Source organism: Carcharodon carcharias, chromosome 21, assembly GCF_017639515.1.
Source record: "Carcharodon carcharias isolate sCarCar2 chromosome 21, sCarCar2.pri, whole genome shotgun sequence".
NCBI lineage: Eukaryota > Metazoa > Chordata > Chondrichthyes > Lamniformes > Lamnidae > Carcharodon > Carcharodon carcharias.
Window position 1 is genome coordinate 22,639,086 of NC_054487.1, and position 18,765 is coordinate 22,657,850.

General features: G+C 58.5%; 1 protein-coding gene across 8 annotated transcripts in view; it reads left to right on the forward strand.

The window, feature by feature from the left end:
- The first annotated feature begins 1,158 nt into the window (after positions 1–1,158).
- The window catches only part of LOC121293109 (F-actin-monooxygenase MICAL2-like), a 590,417-nt gene continuing 572,810 nt past the window's right edge, over positions 1,159–18,765 (forward strand). For all 8 annotated transcript variants that reach the window (XM_041215769.1, XM_041215771.1, XM_041215772.1 and 5 more), the window contains exon 1: positions 1,159–1,371. The gene's annotated coding sequence lies outside the window, so the exon portion shown is untranslated. The remainder of the gene's footprint in view (positions 1,372–18,765) is intronic.

The following is an 18,765-nucleotide window of genomic DNA, read 5'->3' on the forward strand; positions in this document are numbered from 1 at the left end:
GGGAGTCTGGAACTCACTGCCTGAAAGGGTGGTTGAGTCAGAGATTCTCATAACATTTAAGAAGTATTTAGGTATTCACTTGCGTTGCCATAGCCTCCAAGGCTATGGGTCAAGCGCTGGAAAATGGGATTAGTGTAGTCAGATCTTTGTTTACCAGTGTGGAAATGATGGGCCGAATGGCCTCGTGTGCTGTAAGTGTCTATGAGAGGCGTTCAATATAATGTGACCAGTCATCGGTGGCCTGATGAAACGGTTCGATACGGCCATATTGTGGCAAACTGGATAACTTTGATGCCATGGTAAGGGCTGTACTTACAATCGGCCTGCAAGGTACGACTGATTCACTTCAGTGGAATTTTCATGGCTTTCCTTGGTGTCGTCGACTGGTCATGTTTTGCCTTGTCGCCAGTTGTAATGTTCGGTCTGTTGGGTCGCTTTGTTCAGCGAACATGATTGCATGCCTAACCACCGGTGAGCGAGTTGGTAAACAAGATACTGCAGGCACAGGGACCAATATAAGATGAAGCACATGCTGTTTATTAACACAAGTAACAGAGCACTAACACAATGTGTACTTCACAAAAACCTGACCCTATTCTGAACTACTGATTAACATTGTAGCCTGCGCGACACAGCAATTGAGTAATACAGTCACATGGTCAATCAGCTCATGTTCTCTTAAAGGTGTTTTGCACCTCAGATTACCACACCCTTAACCCTGCCATCTCTGTATTTTGATATGAAAGCCGTTTGAAGGTTTTTAAGGTGTGCCTGTGGTTCACTGGCTTCACTCATGAACATAGCACCGGTGACAGTCACTGTAAAATTGGTGTTTAAATATCAGACATCGAGATGTGTCTGCTCCTGCTGCGATGCCCCAGTGGTCGAATATCTCATGAAGATATCGCACCTAGGTTGAGGGTCTGGTGATTGCTCAGCACTCAGAGGCTGGTGGTGGGGGCAGGGGATGAGGGGGATTGTTAATACGCACAGAGGGGGAATGAGGACAGAAGTGAATTGTGATGTGAGTTTGACAGTTTTACCATTCAGGCAGGCAGGGGTTAACGTGCAGCCAAGCTGCTGATGGAGTGAGAAGGCAGAGCTGAGGGTCAGCGGGAGGAGGGGGGGCCAGCCTGGGCTATGGGCAGGTGGTAGCTGCCTTCCTCCACTGAGTTTGCAGACAGCCGGCTGGGGAAGTGGAGGGTCGAAAGCAGCTTGTTGCTGTGGGCCAGGGGAAGGTTTTGGTTGCTGCACGCAGATAGTGTGTGTCGATGCTGTGACGGGGGAATGCAGTCAGGGTGGGCCCACAACACAGCTCCTCCTTACAGCCTCAAAGAGCCAGCTAAAGGAATTACCTGCTGCTACTGCACTGTGAGTACTCTGGGAGGGGGCACCAACAGCCTGGCTCTCAGGTGGTAGTCTGCTGCTGTGAGTTTGTGATCTGTCAGGATAGCTGAGGGTGGCATTCCTGGTGTGTGTGTGTGTGAGTGTGAGGAATGTGCATGTTGCAGTGTGCTGCTCTCCTCCTACACCTCACCCTATCCACTTGGCCCAGCTCTCCTGTCCACAAACTGGATGCATTTCACATAACCGTCTTCGGAATGGGCTAGTGTGGGATTGTGTGGGGGGAGGAGGTGCCCAGGGAGTTTGGGGGGGGGTGGGGGTGGGGGTGGTGGTGGTGGGGGGAGGTGCACAGGGAGAGGAGGTGGGGGAGGTGCACAGGGAGATGGGGGTGCAGGGGGAAGGTGGACAGGGGGGTTGGGGGGGGGAAGGTGGACAGGGGGGTTGGGGGGGGGGAAGGTGGACAGGGGGGTGGGGGGGGAAGTCGGACGGGGGGTTGGGGGGGGAAGTCGGACGGGGGGTTGGGGGGGGAAGTCGGACGGGGGGTTGGGGGGGGAAGTCGGACGGGGGGTTGGGGGGGGAAGTCGGACGGGGGGTTGGGGGGAAGACGGACAGGGGGGTTGGTGGGGGGAAGACGGACGGGGGGGCTGGGGGGAGGGAAGGCGGACTGGGGGGTTGGGGGTGTAGGGGGAAGGAGGACGGTGGGGTTGGTGGGGTAGGGGGAAGGTGGACAGGGAGGTAGGGGAAAGATGGACAGTGGGGTTGGGGGGAACATGGATTGGTGTTAGGGGAAGGCGGACGGGGGTTGGGGGGAAGGCGGACAGGGACGTGAGAGGGAAGGGGGGCAAGGTGGACAGGGGGTGGGGATGGGGAAGGAAGGAGGACAGGGGGTGGGGTGGGGAAGGGGTTGGAACGTGGAGAGTGGGGTGGGGGTGGAAGGGGGGGAAGGTGGATGTGGGGATGGGAAAGTGGGGGGAAGGTGGACAGGGGGTTGGGAGGGGAATTTGGACAGGGGGAAGGTGGATGGGGTGGGTGGTGGGGGGCTAGATGGACAGGGAAGTCGGGGGGGAGGAAGGTGGACGGGGTTGAGGGGGGGAAGGTGGGCAGGAGGTGGGGTGGGGAAGAGGGGGGTGGGGTGAGGGAGGTGAGGGAGGTGGACAGAGAGCTGGGTTGGGGGGAGATGGACATGGAGCTGTCGGTGGGAGGTGGACGGGGATATGTGGGGGTAGGGGTGGGGGAGGTGGACGGGGAGATGTGGGGGTGCGGGTGGGGGAGGTGGACGGGGAGATGTGGGGGTGCGGGTGGGGGAGGTGGACGGGGAGATGTGGGGGTGGGGGAGGTGGACAGGGAGATGTGGGTTTTGGGATGGGGGAGGCGGACGGGGAGATGTGGGGGTTGGGGAGGTGGATGGGGAGATGTGGGGGTGGGGATTGGGGAGGTGGACGGGGAGATGTGGGGGAGGGGGGTGGGGTGGGGGTGGGGGTGGAAAAGGTGGACAGGGAGATGGGGTGGGGGTTGGGGAGGTGGATGGGGAGATGTGGGGGAGGGGGGGTGGGGTGGGGGTGGGGGTGGAAAAGGTGGACAGGGAGATATGGGGGTGGGGAAGGTGGACGGGGAGATGTGGGGGTGGGGAAGGTGGACGGGGAGATGTGGGGGAGGTGGACGGGGAGATGTGGGGGAGGTGGACGGGGAGATGTGGGGGTGGAGGTGGGGGAGGTGGACGGGGAGATGTGGGGGTGGGGAAGGTGGACGGGGAGATGTGGGGGAGGTGGACGGGGAGATGTGGGGGTGGAGGTGGGGGAGGTGGACGGGGAGATGTGGGGGTGGGGAAGGTGGACGGGGAGATGTGGGGGTGGAGGTGGGGGAGGTGGACGGGGAGATGTGGGGGTGGAGGTGGGGGAGGTGGACGGGGAGATGTGGGGGTGGAGGTGGGGGAGGTGGACGGGGAGATGTGGGGGTGGGGAAGGTGGACGGGGAGAAGTGGGGGTGGGGGTGGGGGAGGTGGACGGGGAGATGTGGGGGTGGGGAAGGTGGACGGGGAGATGTGGGGGTGGAGGTGGGGGAGGTGGACGGGGAGATGTGGGGGTGGAGGTGGGGAAGGTGGACGGGGAGATGTGGGGGTGGGGGGTGGGGGTGGGGGTGGAAAAGGTGGACAGGGAGATGTGGGGGTGGGGAAGGTGGACGGGGAGATGTGGGGGAGGTGGACGGGGAGATGTGGGGGGGGGAGGTGGACGGGGAGATGTGGGGGTGGAGGTGGGGGAGGTGGACGGGGAGATGTGGGGGTGGAGGTGGGGGAGGTGGACGGGGAGATGTGGGGGTGGAGGTGGGGGAGGTGGACGGGGAGATGTGGTGGGGGAGGTGGACGGGGAGATGTGGGGGGTGGGGAATGTGGACGGGGAGTGTGAGGATTATCAGGGAGCAGCACTGTTTGAATGGGAAGCTGTGCTATTACATTCCGAGGAGTAGCTCCAGTCTCTGCCTGACTCTGAGCGAAGGGAATATTTAGGATTGAGATGGTTTTAATTTCAGGGCCATGGTGTCGAGTGTTTAAACCTAAACTGAATAGGATAAAGTTCTCCTTGGAGTTCAGCATCGATTGCTGCAGTCACAGCCATTCCTCAGGGCAGGCTGTAGCTTCCTGCCATTCCGGAATATTCTCCATAATGGAATTGCAAACAAACTTCCTGCAGATCTTGATTACTGTCTCGTTTAGGGCTTTGATAGGGCAGATAGAGAGAAGATGTTTTAATTTGTGGATGAGACCAGAACGAGGTGGATAACTGTAGGATAGTCATTAATAAATCCAGAATATGGAGCTCACAACCACAGGGAGTTGTGGGGGTGAGTTACATAAATATAACAGTATGAGTATGTTTCAAGAGAAAGGATAAAGCAGGAGGGAGAAAGGATTAGCAGGATTTGTAAATGGGGTGAGTTGGGAGCAGGTTCATGTGGAATATTAACACTAGCCAAAGACCAGCAGGGCTGAATGGCCTGTTTCAGAGCTGTAAATATTTCAGATTGTTGTTTAGATAGCAGAAAGTTGTCTCTGTTCAGGGATGTGCACAAATCGACTGCTTTCTATGAACCTTTAGGCCCTCAGCAGCAAGGTGAATAAACCCAGCTGAAGGAGTCAGTGCCACAGAGTTACTCCATGTTACCCCCATCCCCAGTCCCACATCCCCACCCAACTCCCCCCCCATCACCAGCAACCCCACTCCCCCCCTATCACCCCCAGCCCCACTCCCCCCCTATCACCCCCAGCCCCACTCCCCCCTATCACCCCCAGCCCCACTCCCCCACTATCACCCGCAACCCCACTCCCCCCCCATCACCCCCAGCCCCACTCCCCCACTATCACCCCCAGCCCCACTCCCCCCCTATCACCCCCAACCCCACCCCCCCACTATCACCCCCAACCCCATTCCCCCACTATCACCCCAACCCCATTCCCCCACTATCACCCCCAACCCCACTCCCCCCCTATCACCCCCAGCCCCACTCCCCCACTATCACCCCCAACCCCACTCCCCACTATCACCCCCAACACCACTATCACCCCCAACCCCACTCCCCCACTAACACCCCCAACCCCACTATCACCCCCAACCCCACTCCCCACTATCACCCCCAAACCCCACACCCCCACTATCACCCCCAACCCCACTCCCTCACTATCACCCCGAACCCCACTCCCCACTATCACCCCCAACCCCACTCCCACCATCACCCCCAACCCCACTCCCCCTATCACCCCCAACCCCACTCCCCCTATCACCCCCAACCCCACTCCCCCTATCACCCCCAACCCCACTGCCCCCATCACCCCCAACCCCACTGCCCCCTAAAACCCCCAACCCCACTGCCCCCTATCACCCCCAACCCCACTGCCCCCTATCACCCCCAACCCCACTGCCCCTATCACCCCCAACCCCACTGCCCCCTATCAACCCCAACCCCACTGCCCCCATCACCCCCAACCCCACTGCCCCCATCACCCCCAACCCCACTGCCCCCTAAAACCCCCAACCCCACTCCCCCTATCAGCCCAACCCCACTCCCCCCTATCACCCCCAACCCCACTCCCCCTATCACCCCCAACCCCACTCCCCCTATCACCCCCAACCCCACTCCCCGCCTATCACCCCCAACCCCACTCCCCGCCTATCACCCCCAACCCCACTCCCCCTATCACCCCCAACCCCACTGCCCCCTATCACCCCCAACCCCACTGCCCCCATCACCCCCAACCCCACTGCCCCCTAAAACCCCCAACCCCACTGCCCCCTATCACCCCCAACCCCACTCCCCCTATCACCCCCAACCCCACTTCCCCCTATCACCCCCAACCCCACTCCCCCATCACCCCCAACCCCACTCCCCCTATCACCCCCAACCCCACTCCCCCTATCACCCCCAACCCCACTCCCCCTATCACCCCCAACCCCACTCCCCCTATCACCCCCCAACCCCACTCCCCGCCTATCACCCCCAACCCCACTCCCCGCCTATCACCCCCAACCCCACTCCCCGCCTATCACCCCCAACCCCACTCCCGCCTATCACCCCCAACCCCACTCCCCCTATCACCCCCAACCCCACTCCCCCTATCACCCCCAACCCCCTCCCCCTATCACCCCCAACCCCACTGCCCCCATCACCCCCAACCCCACTCCCCCTATCACCCCCAACCCCACTCCCCCTATCACCCCCAACCCCACTTCCCCCTATCACCCCCAACCCCACTCCCCGCCTATCACCCCCAACCCCACTCCCCGCCTATCACCCCCAACCCCACTCCCCGCCTATCACCCCCAACCCCACTCCCCCTATCACCCCCAACCCCACTCCGCCTATCACCCCCAACCCCACTCCCCCTATCACCCCCAACCCCAGTCCCCGCCTATCACCCCCAACCACAGTCCTCCCCCATCACCCCCAACATCACTCCCCCATCACCCCCAACCCCACTCCCCCCAATCACCCCAACCCCACTCCCCCCAATCACCCCCAAACCCATTCCACCCCAATCACCCCCAACCCCACTCCCTCAGCCCCTCAAACAGCCCCAACCCCACTCCTCCCATCACCCCCAACGCCACTCCCCCTAAATCCTCCAACCTCACTCCCCCTATCTCCCCCAACCCCACTCCCCCCATCATTCCCAACCCCACTGCCCCCATCAGTCCCAACCCCACTGCCCCCATCAGCCCCAACCCCACTGCCCCCATCAGCCCCAACCCCACTGCCCCCATCAGCCCCAACCCCACTGCCCCCATCAGCCCCAACCCCACTGCCCCCATTAGCCCCAACCCCACTGCCCCCATCAGCCCCAACCCCACTGCCCCATCACCCCCAACCCCACTGCCCCCATCACCCCCAACACCAATGCGCCCCCATCACTCCCTCATCCCCCCCAATCACCCTGAACCCCACTTCCCTCCAATCATCCTCAACCCCACTTCCCCCCAATCACCCGCAACCCCACTTCCCTCCCAATCACCCGCAACCCCACTTCCCTCCCAATCACCCCCAACCCCACTTCCCTCCCAAGCACCCCCAACCACACTTCCCTCCCAATCACCCCCAACCCCACTTCCCTCCCAATCACCCCAACCCCACTTCCCTCCCAATAATCCCCAACCCTACTTCCCTCCCAATCACACCCAACCCCACTTCCCTCCCAATCACCCCCAACCCCACTTCCCTCCCAATCACCCCCAACCCCACTTCCCTCCCAATCACCCCCAACCCCACTTCCTCCCAATCACCCCCAACCCCACTTCCCCGCAATAACCCCCAACCCAACTTCCCCGCAATCACCCCCAACCCCACTTCCCCGCAATCACCCCCAACCCCACTTCCCCGCAATCACCCCCAACCCCACTTCCCCGCAATCACCCCGAACCCCACTTCCCCGCAATCACCCCCAACCCCACTTCCCCGCAATCACCCCCAACCCCACTTCCCCGCAATCACCCCCAACCCCACTTCCTCGCAATCACCCCCAACCCCACTCCCCCCATCACCCCCAACCCCACTTCCCCGCAATCACCCCCAACCCCACTTCCCCGCAATCACCCCCAACCCCACTTCCCCGCAATCACCCCCAACCCCACTTCCCCGCAATCACCCCCAACCCCACTTCCCCGCAATCACCCCCAACCCCACTTCCCCGCAATAACCCCCAACCCCACTTCCCCGCAATCACCCCCAACCCCACTTCCCCGCAATCACCCCCGACCCCACTTCCCCGCAATCACCCCCGACCCCACTTCCCCGCAATCACCCCCGACCCCACTTCCCCGCAATCACCCCCGACCCCACTTCCCCGCAATCACCCCCAACCCCACTTCCCCTCAATCACCCCGAACCCCACTTCCCCGCAATCACCCCCAACCCCACTTCCCCGCAATCACCCCCAACCCCACTTCCCCGCAATCACCCCCAACCCCACTTCCCCGCAATCACCCCCAACCCCACTTCCCCGCAATCACCCCCAACCCCACTTCCCCGCAATCACCCCCAACCCCACTTCCCCGCAATCACCCCCAACCCCACTTCCCCGCAATCACCCCCAACCCCACTCCCCGCAATCACCCCCAACCCCACTTCCCCGCAATCACCCCCAACCCCACTTCCCCGCAATCACCCCCAACCCCACTTCCCCGCAATCACCCCCAACCCCACTTCCCCGCAATCACCCCCAACCCCACTTCCCCGCAATCACCCCCAACCCCACTTCCCCGCAATCACCCCCAACCCCACTTCCCCGCAATAACCCCCAACCCCACTTCCCCGCAATCACCCCCAACCCCACTTCCCCGCAATCACCCCCGACCCCACTTCCCCGCAATCACCCCCGACCCCACTTCCCCGCAATCACCCCCGACCCCACTTCCCCGCAATCACCCCCAACCCCACTTCCCCGCAATCACCCCCAACCCCTCTTCCCCTCAATCACCCCGAACCCCACTTCCCCGCAATCACCCCCAACCCCACTTCCCCGCAATCACCCCCAACCCCACTTCCCCGCAATCACCCCCAACCCCACTTCCCCGCAATCACCCCCAACCCCACTTCCCCGCAATCACCCCCAACCCCACTTCCCCGCAATCACCCCCAACCCCACTTCCCCGCAATCACCCCCAACCCCACTTCCCCGCAATCACCCCCAACCCCACTCCCCCCATCACCCCCAACCCCACTTCCCCGCAATCACCCCCAACCCCACTTCCCCGCAATCACCCCCAACCCCACTTCCCCGCAATCACCCCCAACCCCACTCCCCACTTCACCCCCAACCCCACTCCCCCCATCACCCCCAACCCCACTCCCCACCTATCACCCCCAACCCCACTCCCCCCAGCACCCCCAACCCCACTCGCCCCATCACCCCCAACCCCAATCCCCCCATCACCCCCAACCCCACTCCCGCCATCACACCCAACCCCACTGCCCCGCAATCGCCCCCAACCCCACTGCCCCGCAATCGCCCCCAACCCCACTGCCCCGCAATCGCCCCCAACCCCACTGCCCCGCAATCGCCCCCAACCCCACTGCCCCGCAATCGCCCCCAACCCCACTGCCCCGCAATCGCCCCCAACCCCACTGCCCCGCAATCGCCCCCAACCCCACTGCCCCGCAATCGCCCCCAACCCCACTGCCCCGCAATCGCCCCCAACCCCACTGCCCCGCAATCGCCCCCAACCCCACTGCCCCGCAATCGCCCCCAACCCCACTGCCCCGCAATCGCCCCCAACCCCACTGCCCCGCAATCGCCCCCAACCCCACTGCCCCGCAATCGCCCCCAACCCCACTGCCCCGCAATCGCCCCCAACCCCACTGCCCCGCAATCGCCCCCAACCCCACTGCCCCGCAATCGCCCCCAACCCCACTGCCCCGCAATCGCCCCCAACCCCACTGCCCCGCAATCGCCCCCAACCCCACTGCCCCGCAATCGCCCCCAACCCCACTGCCCCGCAATCGCCCCCAACCCCACTGCCCCGCAATCGCCCCCAACCCCACTGCCCCGCAATCGCCCCCAACCCCACTGCCCCGCAATCGCCCCCAACCCCACTGCCCCGCAATCGCCCCCAACCCCACTGCCCCGCAATCGCCCCCAACCCCACTGCCCCGCAATCGCCCCCAACCCCACTGCCCCGCAATCGCCCCCAACCCCACTGCCCCGCAATCGCCCCCAACCCCACTGCCCCGCAATCGCCCCCAACCCCACTGCCCCGCAATCGCCCCCAACCCCACTGCCCCGCAATCGCCCCCAACCCCACTGCCCCGCAATCGCCCCCAACCCCACTGCCCCGCAATCGCCCCCAACCCCACTGCCCCGCAATCGCCCCCAACCCCACTGCCCCGCAATCGCCCCCAACCCCACTTCCCCGCAATCGCCCCCAACCCCACTTCCCCGCAATCGCCCCCAACCCCACTGCCCCGCAATCGCCCCCAACCCCACTGCCCCGCAATCGCCCCCAACCCCACTGCCCCGCAATCGCCCCCAACCCCACTGCCCCGCAATCGCCCCCAACCCCACTGCCCCGCAATCGCCCCCAACCCCACTGCCCCGCAATCGCCCCCAACCCCACTGCCCCGCAATCGCCCCCAACCCCACTGCCCCGCAATCGCCCCCAACCCCACTGCCCCGCAATCGCCCCCAACCCCACTGCCCCGCAATCGCCCCCAACCCCACTGCCCCGCAATCGCCCCCAACCCCACTGCCCCGCAATCGCCCCCAACCCCACTGCCCCGCAATCGCCCCCAACCCCACTGCCCCGCAATCGCCCCCAACCCCACTGCCCCGCAATCGCCCCCAACCCCACTGCCCCGCAATCGCCCCCAACCCCACTGCCCCGCAATCGTCCCCAACCCCACTGCCCCGCAATCGCCCCCAACCCCACTCCCCCGCAATCATCCCCAACCCCACTGCCCCGCAATCCCCCCCACTCCCCCGCAATCTCCCCCAACCCCACTGCCCCGCAATCCCCCCAACCCCACTGCCCCGCAATCGCCCCCAACCCCACTCCCCCGCAATCGCCCCCAACCCCACTCCCCCGCAATCGCCCCCAACCCCACTCCCCCGCAATCCCCCCCCAACCCCACTCCCCCGCAATCCCCCCCCCAACCCCACTCCCCCGCAATCCCCCCCAACCCCACTCCCCCGCAATCCCCCCCAACCCCACTCCCCCGCAATCCCCCCCAACCCCACTCCCCCGCAATCCCCCCCAACCCCACTCCCCCGCAATCCCCCCCAACCCCACTCCCCCGCAATCCCCCCCAACCCCACTCCCCCGCAATCCCCCCCAACCCCACTCCCCCGCAATCCCCCCCAACCCCACTCCCCCGCAATCCCCCCCAACCCCACTCCCCCGCAATCCCCCCCAACCCCACTCCCCCGCAATCCCCCCAACCCCACTCCCCCGCAATCACCCCCAACCCCACTCCCCTCCCAATCCCACTCCCTCATCCCCCCAATCACCCCCAACCCCACTCCCTCATCCCCCCAATCACCCCCAACCCCACTCCCTCATCCCCCCAATCACCCCCAACCCCACTCCCCCAATCCCCCATCAATCCCATCCCCACTCCCCCATCCCCGCAATCACCCCCAACCCCACTCCCCCGCAATCACCCCCAACCCCACTCCCCCGCAATCACCCCCAACCCCACTCCCCCGCAATCACCCCCAACCCCACTCCCCCGCAATCACCCCCAACCCCACTCCCCCTCAATCACCCCCAACCCCACTCCCCCGCAATCACCCCCAACCCCACTCCCCCGCAATCACCCCCAACCCCACTCCCCCACAATCACCGCCATCCCCACTGCCCTCCCAATCCCACTCCCTCATCCCCCCAATCACCCCCAACCCCACTCCCTCATCCCCCCAATCACCCCCAACCCCACTCCCCCAACCCCCCCATCAATCCCATCCCCACTCCCCCATCCCCCCAATCACTCCCAACCCCACTCCCCCCCCAATCACCTCAACATCTCTCCCCCATCATCCCCAACTCCACTCCCCCCCATCACCCTAACCCCATCCCCTCATCACCCCCAACCCCAGTCCCCCAACCCCCCATCAATCCCAACCCCACTCCCCCATCCCCTCCAATCATCCCCATCCCTCTCAATCCCCCAATTCCTCACACCACTTACCCTGCTCTCCTATCCACGCACCCCCTCCCCAATCCCCCCACCCTGCACCTCCAATCCCCTAACCACTCCCATTTCCCACCCTCATCTCCCTCTTTCATCCCCACAGCCAATATGCAATTCCTCCATTTCACTCCTCTCCCACTTGACAAACTGGGCAGAGAGAGAGCCTGCGGCCCTCCCTGGGCTCTGCAGAGAGGGAGCCTGCGGCCCTCCCTAGGCTCTGCAGAGAGGGAGCCTGCGGCCCTCCATAGGCTGGGCAGAGAGGGGGCCTGCGGCCCTCCCTAGGCTGGGCAGAGAGGGAGCCTGCGGCCCTCCCTGGGCTCTGCAGAGAGGGAGCCTTCGGCCCTCCCTGGGCTCTGCAGAGAGGGAGCCTTCGGCCCTCCCTGGTCTCTGCAGAGAGGGAGCCTGCGGCCCTCCCTGGGCTCTGCAGAGAGGGAGCCTGCGGCCCTCCCTAGGCTGGGCAGAGAGGGAGCCTGCGGCCCTCCCTAGGCTGGGCAGAGAGGGAGCCTGCGGCCTTCCCTCAGAGATCTTTGCTGTTGCTTCTCTGTCAGGTACAGAAGCTATGACTGGGTCCTGTGACTGAGATGAATTGCCCATAGTGTGATGGTAGATCTGTGGGTCTCACAGGCCCTCTGTGATCTGCACATGAATTCGGTTACCAGGCATCGCAAGTAGACATTTAATTTCACTCCTTCAGTTCCCTTATTTTTGTAAATACTTTGCAGAGACTGGAAGCAAATGTTTAATTCACTTTCCCCCTCCCCCCACTGCCCTTTCCTTGGAGTGGTGACAGAGCCTGGAATCTGGAACCTTTCTGTTGGATTTGGAGTCTATACGTGGTGAACAGGGCTCTGAGATAGCATGGGGCTCAAATGTGCTTAAATCTCTGCTCAAAGTCTTCCCTGTCAGTATAATTCTGTCTGTTTGACCTGAGCCATGCTGTAATTCCCTGTTTATTTTTACTGCTGCCTTCGAATACACTCAGGATACTACAACTGTATTTTGCTACTGGGTTTGGCTTATTACCCAACCACAGCAAGGGAACAAGGTTTACAGGATCAACCCCTCGATTCTGCCAACTTCCACGGGGTTTCCTGTTGGACAATGAATTGTGGATAAGGACGATAAATAGACAGGACTGTGATACCCCTTGTGGCTCACCAGTCCCTTCAGCCTCCCAAACAAAGTATGGCTGTGAAGGTGCTGTACTCAAGCCCAGGATAATGGGTGGGGAGTATTCTCTGAACCTGCCCCATTGGACAGTGAGCATCATTGCTCTGATTTGTTTTATTTTTTCATGGGACGTGTGTGTCACTGGTGAGGCCAGCATTTATTGCCCATCTTTAATTGCCCTTGAAAGATGTTCTCGTGTATCTGCTGCCCTTGTCCTGCTAGATGGTAGTGGTCGTGAGTTTGGAAGGTGCTGTCTAAGGAGCCTTGGTGATTCCTGTAGTGCATCTTGTAGATGGTACACACGGCTGCTACTGTGCGTTGGTGGTGAAGTGAATGTTTGTGGATGTGGTGCCAATCAAGCAGGCTGCTTTGTCCTGGATGGTGTCAAGCTTCTTGAGTGTTGTGGGAGCTGCATGCAGGCAAGTGGAGAGTATTCCACCACACTCCTGACTTCTGCCTTGTAGATGGTGGACAGGCTTTGGGGAGTCAGGAGGTGATCTACTCACCGCAGGATTCCCAGCCTCTGACCTGCTCTTGTAGCCAAAGTATTTATATGGCTAGTTCAGTTCAGTTTCTGGTCAATGATAACTCCCAGGATGTTGATAGTGGGAGATTCCGTGATGTAATGCCATTGAACATCAAGGGGCAATGGTTGAATTCTCTCTTGTTGGAGATGGTCATTGCCCTGCCCTTTATAAAGTACGAGTGTTCCTGCTTCATCAGTCAGTGACTCTGATTGAGGGTGAAAGGAACCTGAGGTAGTCTGACGGAGGGAGAGCTTCAGTCGCTTCAGCTATTTACAAGCGGCTGAACTCAATGTGATGACTCCTGCACCCCTCCCTGGCTCAGAAAATTAGCAGCTTTGTATCTGTCTTTAGAAAGTGTCTCAGAGTTCACTAAAACACTATAATTACATTCCCCACCCGCCTGCTCTGAGAGATCGGAATGATATCCGTTTGGAATCACTGATGCTACATTCTCTGCCACCACAAAATGCTCTTCAAATACCTCCTGCCAATTGCCAGAGGCAGCATTCTGACTGTCCCCACACCTTTCCCTGAACCCGCACAGCGTCCCCACCCATCCCCCTCCCCTGATCCCGCTCGTCGCTCCCCCCCCCCGATCCCGCTTGGTGTCCCCACACCTATCCCCGAACCCACTCGGCGCCCCCACTCCCTCACCCCGATCCCGCTCGGCGCCCCCACTCCCTCCCCCGATCCCGCTCAGCGCCGCTGCTCCCTCCCCCGATCCCACTCGGCGCCCCCGCTCCCTCCCCCGATCCCGCTCGGCGCCGCCGCTCCCTCCCCCGATCCCGCTCGGTGTCCCCGCTCCCTCCCCCGATCCCGCTCGGCGCCCCCGCTCCCTCCCCCGATCCCGCTCGGCGCCCCCGCTCCCTCCCCCGATCCCACTCGGCGCCCCCGCTCCCTCCCCCGATCCCGCTCGGCCTCCCCGCCCCCCTCCCCCACCACAGTCTGCACTCTATCAACACCCCATTTCCCCCCCACACACACACGTCTCCATCCAATGCCATCAATTCCTTTCAGTCATAAACACCTCAATTGATTTAAATCCTAATTTTCTATACAGCCTAGTCTATGTAACTGCCTGCTATAATTTAAGGTTTTCAGTTCCTGTATCATTCTTGTGAATTTTGTACTGCACTCCCGCCAATGTTTCTCCATCTGTTCTGGAGTGCGGTGATCTCAATACAGTTACTCGGGTTAGGTTTTAACCAGAACTCTGTAGACTGAAGCATCATTCGTGCCGCTGTGTAATGCAGTCCTCAGCTGTCAACTCCCACTCTGTGGTATTGTGTTTCACTCTGTGCATCATCTCAACAAGCTGAGCACCCTCTTCCCTCTCACTCTGGCTTTTTTTCAGCTCCTGCTACCTTTGCTGTAACACTGCAGCTGTGCTTTCAGTGTCAGCTTCATGTTCTGGAATTCCCTCACTTAAACCCTCGGCTTCTTTACCCCGCTCTCCTGTGCCTTTCCATCAGCCTCCTAATTGTTCCTTCTTTGACTTGGTCTTCACTTTTATTTGAATATACAGGGCGCTACATAAAGGCAAGGTTTTGTTGTAATCACCCTTTGTGGAGAGAAGGTGTGTTGCGCCTCTCTATGGTGAACTGACATTAACTGTGTGGGTGACAGTTTCTCGCAGTCTCCCTCCTGCCTCCTGCTGGTGATTGTCTGATCTGCAGCTTGCCAAGAGCTACCAAAGCTCGTAGTATGTACTAGGCATTAAGAACAGTAGAACATAAGAAATAGGAGCAGGAGTAGGCCATTCAGTCTTTCCAGCCCGTTCTGCCATTTAATGAGATAATGGCTGACCTTCTCCAATACCATGTTTCTGCATTATCCGTCTATCCCTTGATATTTTTAATATATATAAAACTATCAGTCTCAGTCTTGAACATACTCTGCAACTGTGCCTCCACAGCCCTCTGAGGCAGAGAATTCAAAAGATTCACCATCCTCTGAGTGAAGATATTCCTTCTCATCTCAGTCCTAAATGGCCTGCCTCTTATTCTGAGACTGTGTCCCCTGGTTCGAGACGCCACCCCACCCACAGCCAGGGGAAACATCCTTCCTGTATCTACCCTGTCCAGCCCAACAATGGTGCTGCTTTGTACATCCTGTCCAAGTTTGCTGCATGCACAGTTAACAGTGACTGTGCTTCATGCTCACTGATCCACACTGAGCCTTTAATGACTCAGAGCTGAATGATGTCTCAGTTTGACTCGAGGTGAACAACCATGAAATGGTCCTAATCGACATGGTTATAAAAGCACTCTCGGCATTATGTGCTGTCATGTTAAAGGCATCCTTATTGATTGCTGTAGGGTGTGGGATGCCAGCAGTTATCAGAGGGAAATCACAATGTTGCTGTGTTCATGGAGCAGTCTCACCATCCACACTGCACTTTACAGGGAGGGTCCCACCATCCACGCTGCACTTTACAGGGAGGGTCCCACCATTCACACTGCACCTTACAGGGTGGGTCCCACCATCCACACTGCACTTTACAGGGAGGTTCCCACTATTCACACTGCACTTTACAGGGAGGGTCCCACCATTCACACTGTACTTCACAGGGTCCCACCATTCACACTGTACTTTACAGGGAGGGTCCCACCATTCACACTGCACCTTACAGGGAGGGTCCCACCATTCACACTGTACTTTACAGGGAGGGTCCCACTATTCACACTGCACTTTATAGCGAGGGTCCCACTATTCACACTGCACTTCACAGGGTCCCACCATTCACACTGTACTTTACAGGGAGGGTCACACTATTCACACTGTACTTCACAGGGTCCCACCATTCACACTGTACTTTACAGGGAGGGTCCCACCATTCACACTGTACTTCACAGGGTCCCACCATTCACACTGCACCTTACAGGGAGGGTCCCACCATTCACACTGCACCTTACAAGGAGGGTCCCACCATTCACACTGTACTTTACAGGGAGGGTCCCACCATTCACACTGCACTTTACAGTGAAGGTCCCACCATTCACACTGTACTTTACAGGGAGGTTCCCACTATTCACACTGTACTTTACAGGGAGGGTCCCACCATTCACACTGTACTTCATAGGCTCCCACTATTCACACTGTACTTTACAGGGAGGGTCCCACTATTCACACTGTACTTTACAAGGAGGGTCCCACCAACTACACTGTACTTTACAGGGAGGGTCCCGCCATTCACACTGCACCTTACAGGGAGGGTCCCACCATTCACACTGTACAGGGAGGGTCCCACTATTCACACTGCACTTTACAGGGAGGTTCCCACCATTCACACTGTACTTTACAGGGAGGTTCCCACCATTCACACTGTACTTTACAGGGAGGTTCCCACCATTCACACTGTACTTCACAGGGTCCCACCATTCACACTGTACTTTACAGGGAGGGTCCCACCATTCATACTGTACTTTACAGGGAGGGTCCCACCATTCACACTGTACTTCACAGGGTCCCACCATTCACACTGTACTTTACAGGGAGGGTCCCACCATTCACACTACACTTTACAGGGACGGTCCCACTATTCACACTGTACTTTACAAGGACGGTCCCACTATTCACACTGTACTTTACATGGAGGGTCCCACCATTCACACTGTACTTTACAGGGAGGGTCCCACCATTCACACTACTTTACAGGGAGGTTCCCACCATTCACACTGTACTTTACAGGGAGGGTCCCACCATTCACACTGTACTTCACAGGGTCCCACCATTCACACTGTACTTCACAGGGTCCCACCATTCACACTGTACTTCACAGGGTCCCACCATTCACACTGTACTTTACAGGGAGGGTCCTGCCATTCACACTGTACTTCACAGGGTCCCACCATCCACACTACACTTTACAGGGTCCCACCATCCACACTACACTTTACAGGGTCCCACCATCCACACTGCACCTTACAGGGTACAACACTGAGTTCAACTTGAGTCAGCGAAGGGAATGGCACAGAGGAATCTGCCCTCACAGCCGTTAATAGAGACACAGTGTGAGAGATTAGCATCTATCTGAAGGATTTGGGTAAGGTTAAGTTGTTGAATGACAGTTACCTGGCTGGAACTTCATTGAAGCGTGTGGGCAGTGTTTATCCCCTTCAAAAGATTATTTCAAAAGACATTTGATAAAGTACCATATATAGACTTTTTAGCAAAACTGCAGCCCATGGGATTAAATGGGCAATAAAAGCACAGATACAGAATTAACAAGGTGACAGAGTAATGGTGAACACTTTCAGACCACAAAGTGGTGTGCTGCAGGCATCTAGGACCTTTAGCTACACCATGACCCAGGGTTGGGTATACAGTAACATAGACTGGTAAAATGGGCAGACAGATAGCTGATGAACTTCAACACAGAAAAGTGTGAAGTGATGAATTTTTGTTGGAAAAATAAAAGTCAAAATGAATTAAATGATACAATTTGAAAGGGCTGCAGGAATAAGGGGAACTGGGCCGTTTGTGCCCAAATCTTTGAAGGTGGCAGGCCAGTTGAGAAAGCTGCTAAAAGGTATTCAGAACCCTGGAATAGAGTACAAAAGCAGAGAGTTATGCTAAACCATTGTAGATCGCTGGCTAGGCCCCAGCTTGAGTCCAATTTGGGCACCATACTTTAGGAAGAATGCGGAAAGGGTCCAGAACGGTCCCAGGAATGCAGGACTTCAGTTAATGTGGAGAGACTGGAGAAGCTGGGATTGTTCTCCTTAGAGCAGAGAAGATTAAGGAGAGATTTGATGAGATGTTCAAAATCATGAAGATTAGAGTAAGTAAGGAGAAACTGCTTTCATTGGCAGAAGGGTCAGTAACCAGAGGGACACAGAGAGTTTAAAATAATTGTTGAAAGAAGCTGGAGATGAGTATCTTTTTACACAGCGAGTTGATGTGATCTGGAATGTGCTGTCTGAAAGGGCGGTAGAAGCAGATTCAATAGGAACGTTCAAAAGAAAATTGGATAAATATTTAAAGTTGAAAAGATTTGTTGGGGTTTTGGGAAAGGACAGGGGTGTGGAACTAATTAGATAGATCTTTTAATGAGCCAGCATAGGCACGATGAGCCGAATGTTGTCTTTCTGTACTGTACCATTCTATAATCCCACGTTTACAACTGAGACTACACTTCAAAGTACTTCACGTGGAGCATTTTGGGATGTTGTGAGATTTTGAAAGAAGCTTTAGAATTTGTTTTCTATGTTTGCTGTTCGGATGTGGGCATCGCTGGCTGGACCAGCTTTTATTACCCATCCCTAATAGTCCTTGAGAAGCTGATGGTGAGCTGCCTTCTTGAACTACTGTAGCCTATGTGGTGTAGGTATACCCACAGTGCAGGTTCTTTTCTCTGTTCAGCAAAAAGGACCAAGCCGTTAATAATGGCACAATTAGTCTAAAGATCAGCTTTACACAAACTCTTATATAATTTGAGATGGAGAGTTAGCAAACAGGTAGCAGTGATCAAGTAAGTCATGTTTTTAAAGAAGTGATTGATTTAATAAATAAAGGAAAGACAGTAGGTATGCTGTATGTGGATTTTTGATGA